The sequence below is a fragment of the Colossoma macropomum genome, unplaced genomic scaffold (genome assembly GCF_904425465.1).
Source record: "Colossoma macropomum unplaced genomic scaffold, Colossoma_macropomum, whole genome shotgun sequence".
Taxonomy (NCBI): domain Eukaryota; kingdom Metazoa; phylum Chordata; class Actinopteri; order Characiformes; family Serrasalmidae; genus Colossoma; species Colossoma macropomum.
In genome coordinates, this window is record NW_023494800.1 from 3,294,582 (window position 1) to 3,310,748 (window position 16,167).

At 47.2% G+C, this 16,167-nt stretch overlaps 16 non-coding genes across 16 annotated transcripts; 12 read left to right on the plus strand and 4 right to left on the minus strand.

Moving 5' to 3' along the window:
• Window positions 1-146: 146 nt before the first annotated feature.
• trnaa-agc lies at window positions 147-219 on the minus strand. Its single transcript has one exon. It is a non-coding gene; the product is annotated as a tRNA-Ala (tRNA).
• Window positions 220-390: 171 nt separating this feature from the next.
• On the plus strand, window positions 391-463 carry trnaf-gaa. Its single transcript has one exon. It is a non-coding gene; the product is annotated as a tRNA-Phe (tRNA).
• Window positions 464-1,064: 601 nt separating this feature from the next.
• trnad-guc lies at window positions 1,065-1,136 on the plus strand. The gene has a single exon. It is a non-coding gene; the product is annotated as a tRNA-Asp (tRNA).
• A 456-nt stretch (window positions 1,137-1,592) lies between these two features.
• On the plus strand, window positions 1,593-1,666 carry trnai-aau. The gene has a single exon. It is a non-coding gene; the product is annotated as a tRNA-Ile (tRNA).
• Window positions 1,667-2,301: 635 nt separating this feature from the next.
• On the minus strand, window positions 2,302-2,374 carry trnaa-agc. Its single transcript has one exon. It is a non-coding gene; the product is annotated as a tRNA-Ala (tRNA).
• Window positions 2,375-2,545: 171 nt separating this feature from the next.
• trnaf-gaa lies at window positions 2,546-2,618 on the plus strand. Its single transcript has one exon. It is a non-coding gene; the product is annotated as a tRNA-Phe (tRNA).
• Window positions 2,619-3,219: 601 nt separating this feature from the next.
• On the plus strand, window positions 3,220-3,291 carry trnad-guc. Its single transcript has one exon. It is a non-coding gene; the product is annotated as a tRNA-Asp (tRNA).
• A 456-nt stretch (window positions 3,292-3,747) lies between these two features.
• trnai-aau lies at window positions 3,748-3,821 on the plus strand. The gene has a single exon. It is a non-coding gene; the product is annotated as a tRNA-Ile (tRNA).
• Window positions 3,822-4,456: 635 nt separating this feature from the next.
• trnaa-agc lies at window positions 4,457-4,529 on the minus strand. The gene has a single exon. It is a non-coding gene; the product is annotated as a tRNA-Ala (tRNA).
• A 171-nt stretch (window positions 4,530-4,700) lies between these two features.
• trnaf-gaa lies at window positions 4,701-4,773 on the plus strand. Its single transcript has one exon. It is a non-coding gene; the product is annotated as a tRNA-Phe (tRNA).
• Window positions 4,774-5,374: 601 nt separating this feature from the next.
• On the plus strand, window positions 5,375-5,446 carry trnad-guc. Its single transcript has one exon. It is a non-coding gene; the product is annotated as a tRNA-Asp (tRNA).
• A 456-nt stretch (window positions 5,447-5,902) lies between these two features.
• trnai-aau lies at window positions 5,903-5,976 on the plus strand. Its single transcript has one exon. It is a non-coding gene; the product is annotated as a tRNA-Ile (tRNA).
• A 635-nt stretch (window positions 5,977-6,611) lies between these two features.
• Window positions 6,612-6,684, minus strand: trnaa-agc. The gene has a single exon. It is a non-coding gene; the product is annotated as a tRNA-Ala (tRNA).
• A 171-nt stretch (window positions 6,685-6,855) lies between these two features.
• Window positions 6,856-6,928, plus strand: trnaf-gaa. Its single transcript has one exon. It is a non-coding gene; the product is annotated as a tRNA-Phe (tRNA).
• Window positions 6,929-7,529: 601 nt separating this feature from the next.
• trnad-guc lies at window positions 7,530-7,601 on the plus strand. The gene has a single exon. It is a non-coding gene; the product is annotated as a tRNA-Asp (tRNA).
• A 456-nt stretch (window positions 7,602-8,057) lies between these two features.
• Window positions 8,058-8,131, plus strand: trnai-aau. Its single transcript has one exon. It is a non-coding gene; the product is annotated as a tRNA-Ile (tRNA).
• The last annotated feature ends 8,036 nt before the right edge of the window (window positions 8,132-16,167 follow it).

The following is a 16,167-nucleotide window of genomic DNA, read 5'->3' on the forward strand; positions in this document are numbered from 1 at the left end:
ATGGCGTTCCACCCACAGTGGCCCTCATTTATTCTGCACGGGCCGGTAGCCTCTGGGGAGGGTGAACTCCAAGAAGGAAAAAGGAACATCTACAGCAGCTTTCCTAAACCTTGTCATCGGGAGGGATGCTGAAAAGGAGCCCACCCTGGAGAATGCGGGCATCGATCCCGCTACCTCTCGCATGCTAAGCGAGCGCTCTACCATTTGAGCTAATTCCCCTTCGCAGCACCAGAGAGGACGCCGTCTCCAGGCAACAGCGCCCCTGCCTGGTGATCAAAGATGCCTACGACACCCCGGCTGCATGCATACTATCATCGGGCATGTTCAGTGCACCTGCATGCTCTACTTGGCTTGCACAGCACAGATGCAGGCATAAAGGCAGCCTCCGCAGCCGAAATAGCTCAGTTGGGAGAGCGTTAGACTGAAGATCTAAAGGTCCCTGGTTCGATCCCGGGTTTCGGCAGGGAAGGTCAGACCCGTCTTTTTCGGGCACGGGTGCCGCCCTGGCGGTCGGGAGCTGGTTCGTGGTGCCCTTACCTCCTTGGGTCACGGGAAGTCCATGGAGTTTTCGCTCTGGGCGTGGAATCCAGTGGTCCGAGTCGGACTCTCGGTGGAACCTGCCGTTGCTTCCAAGAAAAGAGGTGCGATGTTACCTACATTTGCATTCTCTCCACTCACTCTGTATATATGTCTGTTTTATTCATACTTGCATATCTGTATATATGTATGTTCATATGCTTTTTTTTTTTAACCTCTGTACCGTTCTTGATTGTACATAATGTAAGCACAGCATCACTTACCGCGGTTAATTTCCTGCACTTAAAACGTGAATAATACTGTATTTTGCACTTGTGTTTAGATGCTAACTGCATTTCATTGGCACTGTACCTGTACTGTGCAGAAGGGCAATAAAGTTGCATCTAATCTAATTTAAGGTATATGTTGGCACGTTAACGAGTGTCAGCGGGGCGAGCGAAACGCTGTAAGCGCGGAAGCGTAGCAAAGAAATCAGTGGCCGCAGGGAAATGTTCTGAAGCGTTCCGCACCCCGAAGCCCTCGTCTTGTCCTCGTTAGTATAGTGGACAGTATCTCCGCCTGTCACGCGGAAGACCGGGGTTCGATTCCCCGACGGGGAGAGCGCTGGCTTTTGCAGGCCACGCCTTCAAATCCTTTTGAGCGGAAAATTGTGACCGGCCATCTTTCCCCAGGCACCACTGCTGTCATAGCGAAACACACTAAAAGCCACGCGTTGGTCCGAAAGCAAACCCGGGCCGACTGCTTACAAAGCAGCTATGCCCCCCGCTATACCTTTGGGCTTTGATTTCTGTGTCTTGGCTTAGTAGTTGGCAAGGCACAAAAGAAACCAAATAGTGCAAATGCTTTTTGTGAAAAATTTGCTCCGCAAAGAACACACTGAAATTCAAACGTATTCCTCCAAGTATCGTCCTGTCTGGAAACAGGGCTCAAGCTGAGGAGCTCGCTGCAGTGCCCTTGCAGCCACCTTCACGCTGCCACGTTCTCTGGAAGTTCGACGGCGACGCAACACACGTGCTGCCACCGCCACACCTGCAGCCACGGGCAGCTAGGTGCCGGGCCGGTTAGCTCAGTTGGTTAGAGCGTGGTGCTAATAACGCCAAGGTCGCGGGTTCGATCCCCGTACGGGCCACTGACTTGTTTTTCTTGCTGTCATTCACGGTTACGGCGTTTAGTGGACGCTCTTATCCAGAGCAACTTGAAAAAGTGCTTTCTTGTCTACCCAGAGAATGTAGCCTAGCTGGCTAGCACAAATAGCTTAGCGTCTGAACTGCCTGCGAGCTCAGATAAGGCCAGATACAAAAGCCAGCGCTAATACCTAGGAAGAAGATTACACAGTTAAACATAGCATAAGCACAAAACAATGCCTTCCAATCAGTACTTAGGTCAGTGTTCGCTTAAGCACTTCAAAAAGAGATGGGTCTTCAGCTTGCGTTTGAGGACCGCCAGAGGGTCTGCTGTTCGGACAGCCAGTGGAAGTTCGTTCCACCACCCGGGCGCCAGGACAGAGAAGGGTCTTGATGCTTGTCTGCCATAAGCGATCAGCGATAAGAGCTGAAAACGGTCAGCTGGTCAGCCTGAATCACATCCATCTTTTTTTAGTTGTTGTTTGTGAAAGAACATGGCGTTCCACCCACAGTGGCCCTCATTTATTCTGCACGGGCCGGTAGCCTCTGGGGAGGGTGAACTCCAAGAAGGAAAAAGGAACATCTACAGCAGCTTTCCTAAACCTTGTCATCGGGAGGGATGCTGAAAAGGAGCCCACCCTGGAGAATGCGGGCATCGATCCCGCTACCTCTCGCATGCTAAGCGAGCGCTCTACCATTTGAGCTAATTCCCCTTCGCAGCACCAGAGAGGACGCCGTCTCCAGGCAACAGCGCCCCTGCCTGGTGATCAAAGATGCCTACGACACCCCGGCTGCATGCATACTATCATCGGGCATGTTCAGTGCACCTGCATGCTCTACTTGGCTTGCACAGCACAGATGCAGGCATAAAGGCAGCCTCCGCAGCCGAAATAGCTCAGTTGGGAGAGCGTTAGACTGAAGATCTAAAGGTCCCTGGTTCGATCCCGGGTTTCGGCAGGGAAGGTCAGACCCGTCTTTTTCGGGCACGGGTGCCGCCCTGGCGGTCGGGAGCTGGTTCGTGGTGCCCTTACCTCCTTGGGTCACGGGAAGTCCATGGAGTTTTCGCTCTGGGCGTGGAATCCAGTGGTCCGAGTCGGACTCTCGGTGGAACCTGCCGTTGCTTCCAAGAAAAGAGGTGCGATGTTACCTACATTTGCATTCTCTCCACTCACTCTGTATATATGTCTGTTTTATTCATACTTGCATATCTGTATATATGTATGTTCATATGCTTTTTTTTTTTAACCTCTGTACCGTTCTTGATTGTACATAATGTAAGCACAGCATCACTTACCGCGGTTAATTTCCTGCACTTAAAACGTGAATAATACTGTATTTTGCACTTGTGTTTAGATGCTAACTGCATTTCATTGGCACTGTACCTGTACTGTGCAGAAGGGCAATAAAGTTGCATCTAATCTAATTTAACGTATATGTTGGCACGTTAACGAGTGTCAGCGGGGCGAGCGAAACGCTGTAAGCGCGGAAGCGTAGCAAAGAAATCAGTGGCCGCAGGGAAATGTTCTGAAGCGTTCCGCACCCCGAAGCCCTCGTCTTGTCCTCGTTAGTATAGTGGACAGTATCTCCGCCTGTCACGCGGAAGACCGGGGTTCGATTCCCCGACGGGGAGAGCGCTGGCTTTTGCAGGCCACGCCTTCAAATCCTTTTGAGCGGAAAATTGTGACCGGCCATCTTTCCCCAGGCACCACTGCTGTCATAGCGAAACACACTAAAAGCCACGCGTTGGTCCGAAAGCAAACCCGGGCCGACTGCTTACAAAGCAGCTATGCCCCCCGCTATACCTTTGGGCTTTGATTTCTGTGTCTTGGCTTAGTAGTTGGCAAGGCACAAAAGAAACCAAATAGTGCAAATGCTTTTTGTGAAAAATTTGCTCCGCAAAGAACACACTGAAATTCAAACGTATTCCTCCAAGTATCGTCCTGTCTGGAAACAGGGCTCAAGCTGAGGAGCTCGCTGCAGTGCCCTTGCAGCCACCTTCACGCTGCCACGTTCTCTGGAAGTTCGACGGCGACGCAACACACGTGCTGCCACCGCCACACCTGCAGCCACGGGCAGCTAGGTGCCGGGCCGGTTAGCTCAGTTGGTTAGAGCGTGGTGCTAATAACGCCAAGGTCGCGGGTTCGATCCCCGTACGGGCCACTGACTTGTTTTTCTTGCTGTCATTCACGGTTACGGCGTTTAGTGGACGCTCTTATCCAGAGCAACTTGAAAAAGTGCTTTCTTGTCTACCCAGAGAATGTAGCCTAGCTGGCTAGCACAAATAGCTTAGCGTCTGAACTGCCTGCGAGCTCAGATAAGGCCAGATACAAAAGCCAGCGCTAATACCTAGGAAGAAGATTACACAGTTAAACATAGCATAAGCACAAAACAATGCCTTCCAATCAGTACTTAGGTCAGTGTTCGCTTAAGCACTTCAAAAAGAGATGGGTCTTCAGCTTGCGTTTGAGGACCGCCAGAGGGTCTGCTGTTCGGACAGCCAGTGGAAGTTCGTTCCACCACCCGGGCGCCAGGACAGAGAAGGGTCTTGATGCTTGTCTGCCATAAGCGATCAGCGATAAGAGCTGAAAACGGTCAGCTGGTCAGCCTGAATCACATCCATCTTTTTTTAGTTGTTGTTTGTGAAAGAACATGGCGTTCCACCCACAGTGGCCCTCATTTATTCTGCACGGGCCGGTAGCCTCTGGGGAGGGTGAACTCCAAGAAGGAAAAAGGAACATCTACAGCAGCTTTCCTAAACCTTGTCATCGGGAGGGATGCTGAAAAGGAGCCCACCCTGGAGAATGCGGGCATCGATCCCGCTACCTCTCGCATGCTAAGCGAGCGCTCTACCATTTGAGCTAATTCCCCTTCGCAGCACCAGAGAGGACGCCGTCTCCAGGCAACAGCGCCCCTGCCTGGTGATCAAAGATGCCTACGACACCCCGGCTGCATGCATACTATCATCGGGCATGTTCAGTGCACCTGCATGCTCTACTTGGCTTGCACAGCACAGATGCAGGCATAAAGGCAGCCTCCGCAGCCGAAATAGCTCAGTTGGGAGAGCGTTAGACTGAAGATCTAAAGGTCCCTGGTTCGATCCCGGGTTTCGGCAGGGAAGGTCAGACCCGTCTTTTTCGGGCACGGGTGCCGCCCTGGCGGTCGGGAGCTGGTTCGTGGTGCCCTTACCTCCTTGGGTCACGGGAAGTCCATGGAGTTTTCGCTCTGGGCGTGGAATCCAGTGGTCCGAGTCGGACTCTCGGTGGAACCTGCCGTTGCTTCCAAGAAAAGAGGTGCGATGTTACCTACATTTGCATTCTCTCCACTCACTCTGTATATATGTCTGTTTTATTCATACTTGCATATCTGTATATATGTATGTTCATATGCTTTTTTTTTTTAACCTCTGTACCGTTCTTGATTGTACATAATGTAAGCACAGCATCACTTACCGCGGTTAATTTCCTGCACTTAAAACGTGAATAATACTGTATTTTGCACTTGTGTTTAGATGCTAACTGCATTTCATTGGCACTGTACCTGTACTGTGCAGAAGGGCAATAAAGTTGCATCTAATCTAATTTAACGTATATGTTGGCACGTTAACGAGTGTCAGCGGGGCGAGCGAAACGCTGTAAGCGCGGAAGCGTAGCAAAGAAATCAGTGGCCGCAGGGAAATGTTCTGAAGCGTTCCGCACCCCGAAGCCCTCGTCTTGTCCTCGTTAGTATAGTGGACAGTATCTCCGCCTGTCACGCGGAAGACCGGGGTTCGATTCCCCGACGGGGAGAGCGCTGGCTTTTGCAGGCCACGCCTTCAAATCCTTTTGAGCGGAAAATTGTGACCGGCCATCTTTCCCCAGGCACCACTGCTGTCATAGCGAAACACACTAAAAGCCACGCGTTGGTCCGAAAGCAAACCCGGGCCGACTGCTTACAAAGCAGCTATGCCCCCCGCTATACCTTTGGGCTTTGATTTCTGTGTCTTGGCTTAGTAGTTGGCAAGGCACAAAAGAAACCAAATAGTGCAAATGCTTTTTGTGAAAAATTTGCTCCGCAAAGAACACACTGAAATTCAAACGTATTCCTCCAAGTATCGTCCTGTCTGGAAACAGGGCTCAAGCTGAGGAGCTCGCTGCAGTGCCCTTGCAGCCACCTTCACGCTGCCACGTTCTCTGGAAGTTCGACGGCGACGCAACACACGTGCTGCCACCGCCACACCTGCAGCCACGGGCAGCTAGGTGCCGGGCCGGTTAGCTCAGTTGGTTAGAGCGTGGTGCTAATAACGCCAAGGTCGCGGGTTCGATCCCCGTACGGGCCACTGACTCGTTTTTCTTGCTGTCATTCACGGTTACGGCGTTTAGTGGACGCTCTTATCCAGAGCAACTTGAAAAAGTGCTTTCTTGTCTACCCAGAGAATGTAGCCTAGCTGGCTAGCACAAATAGCTTAGCGTCTGAACTGCCTGCGAGCTCAGATAAGGCCAGATACAAAAGCCAGCGCTAATACCTAGGAAGAAGATTACACAGTTAAACATAGCATAAGCACAAAACAATGCCTTCCAATCAGTACTTAGGTCAGTGTTCGCTTAAGCACTTCAAAAAGAGATGGGTCTTCAGCTTGCGTTTGAGGACCGCCAGAGGGTCTGCTGTTCGGACAGCCAGTGGAAGTTCGTTCCACCACCCGGGCGCCAGGACAGAGAAGGGTCTTGATGCTTGTCTGCCATAAGCGATCAGCGATAAGAGCTGAAAACGGTCAGCTGGTCAGCCTGAATCACATCCATCTTTTTTTAGTTGTTGTTTGTGAAAGAACATGGCGTTCCACCCACAGTGGCCCTCATTTATTCTGCACGGGCCGGTAGCCTCTGGGGAGGGTGAACTCCAAGAAGGAAAAAGGAACATCTACAGCAGCTTTCCTAAACCTTGTCATCGGGAGGGATGCTGAAAAGGAGCCCACCCTGGAGAATGCGGGCATCGATCCCGCTACCTCTCGCATGCTAAGCGAGCGCTCTACCATTTGAGCTAATTCCCCTTCGCAGCACCAGAGAGGACGCCGTCTCCAGGCAACAGCGCCCCTGCCTGGTGATCAAAGATGCCTACGACACCCCGGCTGCATGCATACTATCATCGGGCATGTTCAGTGCACCTGCATGCTCTACTTGGCTTGCACAGCACAGATGCAGGCATAAAGGCAGCCTCCGCAGCCGAAATAGCTCAGTTGGGAGAGCGTTAGACTGAAGATCTAAAGGTCCCTGGTTCGATCCCGGGTTTCGGCAGGGAAGGTCAGACCCGTCTTTTTCGGGCACGGGTGCCGCCCTGGCGGTCGGGAGCTGGTTCGTGGTGCCCTTACCTCCTTGGGTCACGGGAAGTCCATGGAGTTTTCGCTCTGGGCGTGGAATCCAGTGGTCCGAGTCGGACTCTCGGTGGAACCTGCCGTTGCTTCCAAGAAAAGAGGTGCGATGTTACCTACATTTGCATTCTCTCCACTCACTCTGTATATATGTCTGTTTTATTCATACTTGCATATCTGTATATATGTATGTTCATATGCTTTTTTTTTTTAACCTCTGTACCGTTCTTGATTGTACATAATGTAAGCACAGCATCACTTACCGCGGTTAATTTCCTGCACTTAAAACGTGAATAATACTGTATTTTGCACTTGTGTTTAGATGCTAACTGCATTTCATTGGCACTGTACCTGTACTGTGCAGAAGGGCAATAAAGTTGCATCTAATCTAATTTTACGTATATGTTGGCACGTTAACGAGTGTCAGCGGGGCGAGCGAAACGCTGTAAGCGCGGAAGCGTAGCAAAGAAATCAGTGGCCGCAGGGAAATGTTCTGAAGCGTTCCGCACCCCGAAGCCCTCGTCTTGTCCTCGTTAGTATAGTGGACAGTATCTCCGCCTGTCACGCGGAAGACCGGGGTTCGATTCCCCGACGGGGAGAGCGCTGGCTTTTGCAGGCCACGCCTTCAAATCCTTTTGAGCGGAAAATTGTGACCGGCCATCTTTCCCCAGGCACCACTGCTGTCATAGCGAAACACACTAAAAGCCACGCGTTGGTCCGAAAGCAAACCCGGGCCGACTGCTTACAAAGCAGCTATGCCCCCCGCTATACCTTTGGGCTTTGATTTCTGTGTCTTGGCTTAGTAGTTGGCAAGGCACAAAAGAAACCAAATAGTGCAAATGCTTTTTGTGAAAAATTTGCTCCGCAAAGAACACACTGAAATTCAAACGTATTCCTCCAAGTATCGTCCTGTCTGGAAACAGGGCTCAAGCTGAGGAGCTCGCTGCAGTGCCCTTGCAGCCACCTTCACGCTGCCACGTTCTCTGGAAGTTCGACGGCGACGCAACACACGTGCTGCCACCGCCACACCTGCAGCCACGGGCAGCTAGGTGCCGGGCCGGTTAGCTCAGTTGGTTAGCGCGTGGTGCTAATAACGCCAAGGTCGCGGGTTCGATCCCCGTACGGGCCACTGACTCGTTTTTCTTGCTGTCATTCACGGTTACGGCGTTTAGTGGACGCTCTTATCCAGAGCAACTTGAAAAAGTGCTTTCTTGTCTACCCAGAGAATGTAGCCTAGCTGGCTAGCACAAATAGCTTAGCGTCTGAACTGCCTGCGAGCTCAGATAAGGCCAGATAGGAAGAAAAACACAGTTAAACATAGCACAAGTGCAATACAATGCCTTCCAATCAGTAATTAGATCCGTATTTCTGCTTTTACTGCAGTAACAATTAATAGCACAAAAACGTTGTGTTCTTTATCCACACTGCTCCTCGCTGACCACCTAAGCCTGGAAGAGGTCTGGATAATAAATTTGTCTCAGATATAGAAGTAACATATTTGCCCAATATGAGAAGCTTGAATTCTTTTACAAATGTCAGGCATACACTGTGCAATTTTAGCCCCTTTTATTTATTGCTGCCTTTTATGTAGCTTTTGCTAGGATTTTGTTTATTCTTTTTCTTACTTAAAACAAATCGGGGAGAAGACACAAGTTCAAATTCGAACACCAAACTTGGATGCCAGGTGTAGAATCCCCCCACTTCTCAGGCAAATGAAATGGTGGCACTATAGAGCAACATTTTACATTTTCGCCCTTATCTCTGAACCATGAGAGTTTTGACCAAGAGTCAAAACTCTTATGTCTACATAATCCTGAGTTTACTCCACAAAAAGTGTCCACTGGGTCTGTTTAGGTCCTCCCCCATATTTTGCGTTTTAATTGGCAAAATGTGACATCTATATTTTTTCTACTAGTGTAAGGTTTTTTAAGACATTCACACAATATTTGTCTCAAAATGTTCAGTGGAGTTTTCAAAAAAAGTTGAATATTTGTAAACAATATGGCTGCCACGTCCAATTAAGCCTCCCTGGGTTTATCATAATTCACGTAAGTGGCTATAGATTGGGATTGCTTTGTTCAGCTCTCATGAAACTTGACAGGCCTACGTGGGGTACATTATTTTGTGGAAGGCCACCAGGTTTCATACCGATTATTCTATAGGAGGCACTATACCAACCAAAAATCTGTTTCTCAGCAACCTCTTAGCCAATTGAGCTGAAACTTTGTATGCTGCATCATTGGGCCACTTTATAAGTAAGCTGTTAAAGACATAGCTAAACTTTAAGAATTTTTAGCTTAAGACAAGAACATAGTCTTAATATATAATAGCATAGCAGCTAGTGTCTTAATATATGATATTTCGCATTATTTTCTGTGGTAGATGGTTTATTGTTCAGCTGTGTTCACCTGTTTTGTACTGTCTACATTGGGATTGGGCTTGCAAGATCTCAAAAGGCAATTAAAATCTCAGAATTGAATTCAAATTTTCATTCTGAGCTCAACATTGCATATATGAGTGGGAAATTTAAATGCAAACATACAAATACATGGGCACTTTTCATATTATATTTTCATTTTGGTACTGATATGCTTCTATAAGGAACGCTTTAGCTTTTTTAATAATTAATTGATTTGTAAAGCTCCTCTTTATACCATATAGGTACTCCAGCAGATTCTCTGCTCTTAGTTACCTCATATCTTTTGGAGAAGGGCAATACTACTTTATTACTACCAGAGAGACAATGGGTTAGCAGATCATCTCTGCACCATGTCTCTAACAGTATTAAAAATAATTTTAAGAATTTAAAGAAGCACTAAAATACAGGCCTTGGATGTTCCATGAATATATTCTAAATTAGTACAACTGCAAACAAATGTTAGTAGTTAAACATCCTATTCAGACCAACGTAAAATTCTACATATAACTCTATATTTAACCTTTTATTATTCAAGATGGAGCCACAGATGGTGACACTGGTTGGGAGTTCTGTTGTGTTTTGTTTGTTTGTACTGTTATATGTGAACTAGTCTCACTCACACACAGCGCAGAAGATCTGCTGAACATCAGGCAGTCCATGCCACAAGGCATTTTCCCTGACTTTTTACTTTCTGACTGTTTTTTGGACATTTTGGTGAGCGGAGCGGCTGCTCTCTACAGCACGCGCAGACGCAGGCGGACACGCAGATGCGGGAAGCACGCTGGAGTGCTAGTTAAACTCTGACAGCGCGGACTTCGTACACCGCTCCCCAGCATTCACATGGCGAATTGGACGAGCTTTCCCTTCTAAACAGAACTAACAAGGACTTTTCTCTCTCTGCTGTGCTGTACTTCACTGAGTCTTGTCTCACTGAGTCAACCCCGGACAGCGCACTCCAGCTCCACAGCTTTAACCTCTACAGAGGTGTCTTCACCGCGGAGTTAGAGCTCTCGGGCAAGGAGAACGGTGGCAGAATCTGCTTTTACATCAAACAAGGCTGGTGTACAGATGTCACAGTGTTAACAAAAACATGCAGCCCTAACCTGGAAACACTTTTTACAAACTGCAAACCATTTTATTGTCCGAGTGCGACATCCTACATCAGTTTTTGTGAAGACACCTATGTTCCCACCAGGACTCGCATTAAATATAACAACGACAAGCCCTGGTTTAATACCAGACTGAAACAGTTGCGCCGGTCTAATGAAGGAGCATATAGGAGTGGAGATCAGGCTCTGTACAATCAGGCAAGGAACACACTCAACAAAGAAATCAGCTGCAAAAAAGAGCTACTCAAACAAGCTGAATAGTATGATGTCCACAAATGAGCCATCAACCGTCTGCAAGTGCCTGCAGAACCTCACCAGCTACAAAAGAACACCCCCCCAGATGATGAGTGATCATCAGCTAGCTGATGAGCTTAACACCTTTTACTGCAGGTTTGAAAAGCCCAGCTCCACACATCCATTCAGCACAGATTCACACCCTCCTGTCATTCAGCCACCTATTCAGCCTGCCCTGAAGATCTGCAAGAAGGACGTGCATCGACTCTTCAGGACACAAAAAGTGAGGAAAGCACCAGGACCAGATGGTGTATCACCCTCCTGTCTGAGGGCCTGCGCCGACCAGCTCGCACCAGTCTTTACAGCGCTCTTTAATAAATCACTGGAGCTGTGTGTCGTACCTTCCTGCTTCAAACACTCCACCATTATACCAGTTCCCAAGAAAGTAACCATCACATGATTGAATGACTACAGACTCGTTGCTTTAACCTCTGTAGTCATGAAATCCTTTGAGAGACTGGTGCTCTCCCATCTGAAAGAAGATCACAGATCCTCTGCTAGACCCCCTGCAGTTTGCATAGCGGGCAAACAGGTCAGCGGATGACACAGTGAACATGGGACATTTTATTTTCCAATAGCTTGAACACCCAGGAACGTACGCAAGAATTCTGTTCTTGGACTTCAGCTCTACCTTTAACACGATCATCCCAGAACATATACAACAAACTACTCCAACTCAGCATGCAAACTGCCACCTGCCAGTGGATCACAAACTTCCTCACTGGCAGAGAGCAGCAGGTGAGGTTGGGAAAGTTCACCTCAAACACCCAGATCATCAGTACAGTCGCTCCACAGGGTTGTGTACTCTCACCATTGCTCTTCTCACTGTACACAAACGACTGTACCTCCTCGGCCCCTTCGGTCAAAATCTTGAAGTATGCAGACGACACTACAGTCATTGGTCTCATCCGAGATGGTGACGAGTATGCTTACAGACGGGTGGTTGATCAGGTGGTTCTTTGGAGCAGCTACAACAACCTGGTGCTGAACACGGCAAAAACAGTGGGGATGACAGTGGACTTCAGGAGGAGCCCTCCAACCCTGCCAGCACTCACCATCCTGGACAGAACTGTGGTGGCAGTAGAGTCCTGCAAGTTCCTGGGCACAACAATCACCAGGGACCTGAAGTGGGACAGCAACATCAGCTCCATCACCAAGAAAGCCCAGCAGAGGATGTACTTCCTGTGTCAGCTGAGGAAGTTCAACCTGCCCCAGGAGCTGATGGTGTGGTTCTACACAGCCATCATAGTCTGTCATCACCACGTCCATCACAGTGTGGGGCAGCTCATCCACCAAGCATGACCTCCACAGACTGCAGCGCATCATCAGGTCTGAAGAGAGGACAATTGGGGTTAAGTTGCCCACATTGCTGGAACTGCATGCCTCCAGAACCAGAAAACGTGTAGAGAAGATCTCCACTGACTCGTCCCACCCCGGACACCATCTGTTCCAGCTCCTTCCCTCAGGCCGGCGCTTCAGCCAGATGAGGATCAGGACATCCAGGCTACAAAGGAGCTTCTTCCCACAAGCCATTACTCTCTTGAACAGTTAAAATATTACACATTAAAATACTCCAGGTTCTAAACTGCACTTCTAAAATACTGGCATATAGTATCAAACTCAACTCCATCCTCTGAAATTACCGTCACAGATCAGTGTTTATTCAAGGATCTTACTTAACTGCCATATTACCCCACTTATCTGACTGTCACCTCATTGATCCCTTTCTTTGCTACTATACACCCCTTTAACTGCTGCTGCACTCAGCACTTTAACTTTTGACCCATACTTTGCACAATGTAAAGGTTACAGGTATGACTGTGTGTGTGTGTATGAGTGAGTGATGGTAGGAATGCATGTTTTATTTTATTTTTATCTATTGTATTTTATTTTATATTTATTTTATTCACTACATGTAAATGTCTGTCTGATACTGTGCACTGTGAGCTCCTGTAACTAACACCAAATACCTTGTATGTGTAAGCATACCTGGCCAATAAAGCTTGATTCTGATTCATTTATTTATTTTTTAAAACAAATGCTACCATACTTGTTACTGTAGTTAGTGTAGTAGAGTGGAGCACAGAGAATTCAGCATCGCTGTCAATGTTGCCAGCTCTGTGGTGAAAAAAGAGGATAGATGCACTTCTGTATAACTGATGTTCTGGGCACTGGGGTCTGAGATACACCGGTGCCCTGAAGTTTGAGGGGCTGGGGTACACCGGTGCCCTGAGGTTCTGGGGGCTGGGGTATGCTGTGCCCTGGGGTTCTGGGGGCTGGGGTACACTGATGCCCTGGGGTGCAAGGGGCTGGGGTACACTGGTGCCCAGGGGTTCTGGGTTTTGAGGGGGCTGGGGTACACTGGTGCCCTGAGGTTCTGGGTTTTGAAGGGCTGGAATACACTGGTGCCCTGGGGTTCTGGGGACTGAAGTATGCTGGTGCTCTGGGTTTCTGGGGGCTGGGATACGCCAGTGCCTTGGGGCTCCAAGAGCTTCTTGGGATGCGATTCAAGGCTACATCCTTTAAACTTTTAATAAAAGGTTCAGTTTCATCTCTTTTCTCATCATGCATATGCCATAGACTTATGATGGGGTGGTGTGCTATATGCATACTGGAAAGATAGGCTCAACCTCTAATGATCTCATTGTTGATTTTACTGAGTTCATCCCTCGTTCCTCAGATAGACTTCCATTTATTTTCACCCCCACCTAAGCCATATTCTTTTCTTTTGCCCAACAGCATGTGTTCCCTCAGGGCAAATTACCAAGCTTTAATCCACATATTGACCTGTACTCCATTATGTGCCATTTTTGGTGGTGTTGAAAATGAACTACCATTAATTTCCGACACCACCTAGCAACCACTTGCCAACCCCCAACACACCAAGGCAACCTCCTACCAACACCTGAGCAATCAATTCGTATACCATAGCAAGTGCTTAGCAACAACTTACCACCCTGTGTACCTTAGCAACCACCTGGTACACTGTTGTTAACGTTTTGCAAGGCAGTTGCCAATGTCTAGCCACACCTTAGCAACTGCTCTATCTACCTATCCAGTCATCTACCAATCCCTCCCAGAGAAGTATTATGTGAAATGGTTATGAATACACTGCCTCATACCTGAGACACTGTTTTACAACTTTGTGATCAAGTTTTGGTTTAAATGTATTGTAACCAATTAATTTTAATCCATTTATGGTAGAGGAATACATGAAGGGTGTTCTAAGGCAAAATAGTCCCCAAAGAATTTTCAGATGTACCACTATTTTACCACAATCAACGTTACATAAAAACTCCGCATTTGCATTGTAGACATAAGGAGTCCTGATTTCTATCACAATCATTGTACAGACATGAATCTGTAAGTTCTTTGCAAATGAACCATTTCACACCAAAACAATCTGAATGACTTTGCTTATATCACAACCACTGAACTGTACAGAAATTTTGAAAAATCTGTGGAATTCCCCTTTGCCTTGCACCGTGCCTGATTCTCGACACATCCAGTTCGCTATTTTTCATTAACAAGATTTGGGAGATGAATTCGGTGAAGGGTAGTTCTTCACATGCCATCACGTAGGCTGTGTTGAATTTAATTTTAAGCTCTTTTAATTCTTTCTAGCTGTTTTTTTGCTTGCACAAGACACTGCACAGGCAGAGGAGCACTCTCTGCGATGATAAATTCGCATGCATTTTTATATGTCTACGGAGCCCTGATGACATCCTGTACAAATGCCTTATTAACGCGTGGGAACGAGATCCTAATGCATGGCCATGACTTAGTAAGGCATGGGAATGAGATCCCACGCTTTACTACGCCGTGGCCACGACTTAATCATCTCATTCCCACGCCTTCCTAAGTCATGGCAACGCATTATTTTTATTTATACAGGATGTTACCAGCGGGGCTCCATAACATTCGACTCTCGCCACGGTTTTCACTGACTTTTTTTTTTTAAATGATTAATTCCTGTTAAAAAATCATTTTTTCCACTTTCATTTTTTGCTTTGCTCGCTTTATTCGTACAGAATTCACATTATAGGCTGCCTTACATTATTATACCCGTGTCACACCAATTCCCGAAGCCAATAAGTTCTTAAGTCTTTCTGTGGCTGTTCTTCTGCTTGAAGAGCTTGAGCTGGACGGTGGTTCAGGTACATCCTCATGTGGGTCTGTCACTAGCTCACCGGTCCTGAGTCAAGGAGTGGAGTTAAGCAGATGACTCTTAAGGTCTGAGAGAGGCGTAGATTGTGTGAAAAATCTGATAATTCTCGTTTCGCTGTTTTCTACACGCCGACGTTCACGGCAGAAAGCTCAGCTCCGCTCGCTGTGTTTGTCTCGTTTTGCCGCTCTGGTTGAAATCCCGCGAGCACGCAGGCGTTTTTTTTGATAGGCGAACCCATCCATGTGACGCTAAAGAATATCAGTTACGTATTAAGGTGAAAAACGATAAATGAAAATACATAAAAACAAAAGTAATGAATAGTTACCCATAAAAATAATTCTAACCCAAAGTTGCCATCTGTTGCCACTGGCGAGTTAATTACTCGCAAATTAATAATTGCGGCAGCAATTGCAACCATTTTAGTCGCAGTCTGGATCCCTGTATCCTTAAGTTCCCTTTTTCTCTTAAATGCTATGCATGCAGAAAAGGTTAAAAACAGCTCCCAATTCTGAAACTACAGACTGTAATCTTTCAGGCCACAATTTAACTATAGTCCCAGTCTAAACTATGCACTGTCTTTGATCTTAAAGATCTTAATCTAGTTAAAAAGCTTGTTTCTCCGGTCTCAGTTTGATTAGCTTAAACATTCTGCATCGCTGGTGTAAGTGTGAGTGCATTGATCATCTGTTGCATCTCTCAATTCTGCTGAGGTCATTCCTGTCTAGTTAGGACAGAATGCAAGCTTTTTCCATTAATGCTATTCAGCCAACACCATACTAATACAATGCTGGTGCTGATGTGCCAGGAGAGACAGGGAGACTGAGAATTTCTTTATGGGTGAAATCAATATGAAAGTATCACCTCCTCAACACCCCTCATTTTAACAAGAGGAGGTGCTGCCTTCCTTTTGCAAAGACTTTGGCCACAATACTGCAAACTTTTCCCGGTATTAATGCCACTTCAACGTCTTAATTCCTAATTCTACGACGTTTTTTCTCGAAACAGTACCTTTTTTTCTCGAAATATCATACCGTATGACTTTTTTCTCTAAATATTACGACTTTTCTCGAAATATACCGTACGACTTTTTTCCCCCGAAATATTACGCATTTTCTCTTTAAGTCTACTATTTTTACACTGGCCCTAAAATACCATCGTACAGAACTGAAACCTAC